This window comes from Trichechus manatus, unplaced genomic scaffold (genome assembly GCF_000243295.1).
Source record: "Trichechus manatus latirostris isolate Lorelei unplaced genomic scaffold, TriManLat1.0 scaffold00363, whole genome shotgun sequence".
NCBI classification, from domain to species: domain Eukaryota; kingdom Metazoa; phylum Chordata; class Mammalia; order Sirenia; family Trichechidae; genus Trichechus; species Trichechus manatus.
Genome location: NW_004444299.1, coordinates 533,584 through 536,528, shown reverse-complemented (window position 1 = coordinate 536,528; position 2,945 = coordinate 533,584). Strand labels below are relative to the sequence as shown.

Genomic DNA, 2,945 nt, shown 5'->3' with positions numbered 1-2,945 from the left:
CAGCAGGACTGTCCATCTTCCCCAAATCAGTTCATGAGCGTGTGTCTTTGGCATTCTAAGTAAGATGGATTCTCCAGATGTGTGTGTATGCATAGGGGTGGTGGGAGGCATGGGTGGTTTAATCACTGTACTGTCACTTGTCTCCACTGAGACAGAGGTCCACACATAGCCAGCTATGGTCATTGAGTAACCTCCCCACAAACTTACACCCAAGACACCCAGGGTGTCTCATCACCCACAATGCAATATCGACTTCTAGTAAAATATCTGTCTGCAGGAAAACATTCGGCTTGCAGTTAGTAGAGTTGGTGGACCTGGAACCACTAAAACACTAAGATTTTTGTTCATGGAGAAGGGACGAAATACTTTTTTAATTGACTTCCATGAGGTTCAGTTAGGTACAATAAACACACCCCTTTAAAGTATAAAATTTAGTGAGTTTGACAGATGTATACACCCATGAAATAACTACCACAGTCAATATTCAGAACATTTCCAGTTTTTTCAGGATCCTTTCTGCTTATTTGTAGTCAATCCCTTCTTTAGTCTCCATGCCCAGGCAACTGCTGACTTGCTTTCTGTTACTCTAAATTAGTTGGCATTTCTAGAATTTCATATAAATGGAATCACACTCTTTTTTGGGGGGGAATCATCCTTCTTTCATTCAGCATAATGATTTTGGGATTAATCAATGTTGTTGAAGATTAGTATTCCACCGGTGGGTATACTATAATTTATCCATTCCACTATTGATAGACGTGTAAGTTGTTTCCAGTTTTTGGATCTTATTCAATCTTCCATGGACATTTGTGAACAAGTCTTTGGGTAGACCTACATTTGCCTTTTTTTTGGGTAAATACCTAAGAGTGGAATAGCTGGATCCCACTCTTAGGACTCCTCTAGTAGTGGGATCATATGGATCATACAATAAGTGTATGAGAAACTGCCAAAGAGCTTTCCCAAGTGGCTGCAGCATTTTACACTCACACCAGCAGTGGCTGAGGCTCCAGTTTTCCCACAATAGTTCCAATACTTGGGACTGGAAGTCACTTTAATGTTAGTAATTCCACCTGGTGTGCAGTGGTATCTAATTATGGGTTTTCATTTTCCTTATGACTAACAGTGTTGAGCATAAATTCATATGCTTTTTGCCATTCGTAGCTCTTCTTTGATGAAGTGTCCGTTCAATTTTTTGCCCATTTTATCCACTGATTGTTTGCCTTCATCTTCTTACTGCTGGAGTGTAAAGTGTACTATAGATTCTGAATTCAAGTCCTCTGGAAGATATATGTTATGCAAGTATTCTCTTAACAGTTATTTCTTACTTACCAGTGTCTTTTGAAGACTAAAATGCCTTCATTTCAACAAAATTCATTTATCAGTTTTTAATGACATGTTTTGTGGGTCCTGTTTAAGAAATATGCCTACCTCAAGGTAAAAATTACTTTCTCCTAGAATTTTTGTAATGCTAGCTTTTACATTTAAGCCTATCATCCATTTAAAGTTACTTTTTGTGTATGGTGTGGGTTAAGTGGTAAGTTACTTTTGTTTTCCATTTGGATACCCAGTTGTTCCAGAACCAACTGCTTAAAGGACTCCCCTTCCTCTGGCTGAATGGCCTTAACACCTTTGTGGAAAATCAGTTGACTAGATGTATGGGTTCATTTACGAATTCTCTATTTTTTTCCATTGCTAACTTGTTCTTTTTAAAAATTGCTTTGGCAATGCAAAGCCAAATGCATTTCCATATAAAATTTAGAATTAGCTGGCCAATTTCTACCAAGGAAAAAAAAAAAGCTGAAATCTTGATTGAGGGAGAACTGAACCTATAGATCAATTTGAGAAGAACTGATGTAGTAACAACATTGAGCCTTCTGATTCATCAATGTGGTATATTCATCCATTTATTTAGATATTAATTTCTTCCAGTAGTTTTTAGCGTAGAGATCTCACACATTTTGTTGTTTGTGGAGGAGGAAGGATTAATAGACCACTTTTCTGTGCTAACAATACCAAAAGTTTCCTTAGCACCATTGAATACCACCTGCATAGGTGAAAAGTGTCTGGCAATGGTGACAGAAGACTGATTCAACACCACAGACTTATCCTGAATCACAGCGTATATAATTGCGCTCTGACCACTTCTAGGCAGCTAATTGCTGTAAGTGTTTTAAAAATCAGTAGCTGATCCAGTTAGGTATCCAATTTTGTGCTCTAAAGCCCAGTGGGCTGTTAAGGGCAAAATACAACAGCCAAGAATTCTTGAAGGATGTTGAAATTTGCTTTGATGACTGTTTTCTCTGAGTATCTATGGAAGTATAAAGCTCATAAATAATTTCCCAGAATTATTTCCATACTACAATCAGCTCTTTCTGTCTTTTCAAAGAATGCTTGTGATTTCTGAGAATGAGAGAGGCTGAAAAATATCCAATCATTTTACCTTAGCAACAGATCATTAACAAATTCCAGAGCAAAATGTTTTAAGGACTCTTTTAGCTTGACTCAATATTTAATGGAAAATTATTTACCATACCAATAAAAATATTTTTTGGAAAAAATTTGTGCTACTGGAACTGGTGTTTTAAATAAGAATGACGCCTAAAGTAATACTGAAATGGGCAAAGTTCATGGGGGAAGATTGTTAATTACACATTATCTGAGAACATCAGCATTAGGTAGAAAAATTAGAATGCATAGATGGGCCGTCAAGAAACTAGATGAGTTGATATTGGATTTTACAGTAGTAGTCACTGGCTTTTCAAGAGTGGGATCACATTTCTTCCTAAGAAGATAGGAAGGAGCCCTGGTGGCACAATGGTTAAGTGCTTGACTGCTAACTTAAAGGTTGGAGGTTTGAACCCACCCAGCGGCTCTGAGGGAGAAAGACCTGGTGGTCTGCTTCCATAAAGATCACAGCCTAGGAAACCCTATGGGACAGTCTACTC

General features: G+C 37.7%; 1 protein-coding gene across 1 annotated transcript in view; it reads right to left on the bottom strand.

The window, feature by feature from the left end:
- LOC101353375 (contactin-associated protein-like 4) overlaps window positions 1-2,945 on the bottom strand; it is a 166,077-nt gene that overhangs the window by 14,016 nt on the left and 149,116 nt on the right. The gene's annotated exons all lie outside the window — the stretch shown is intronic.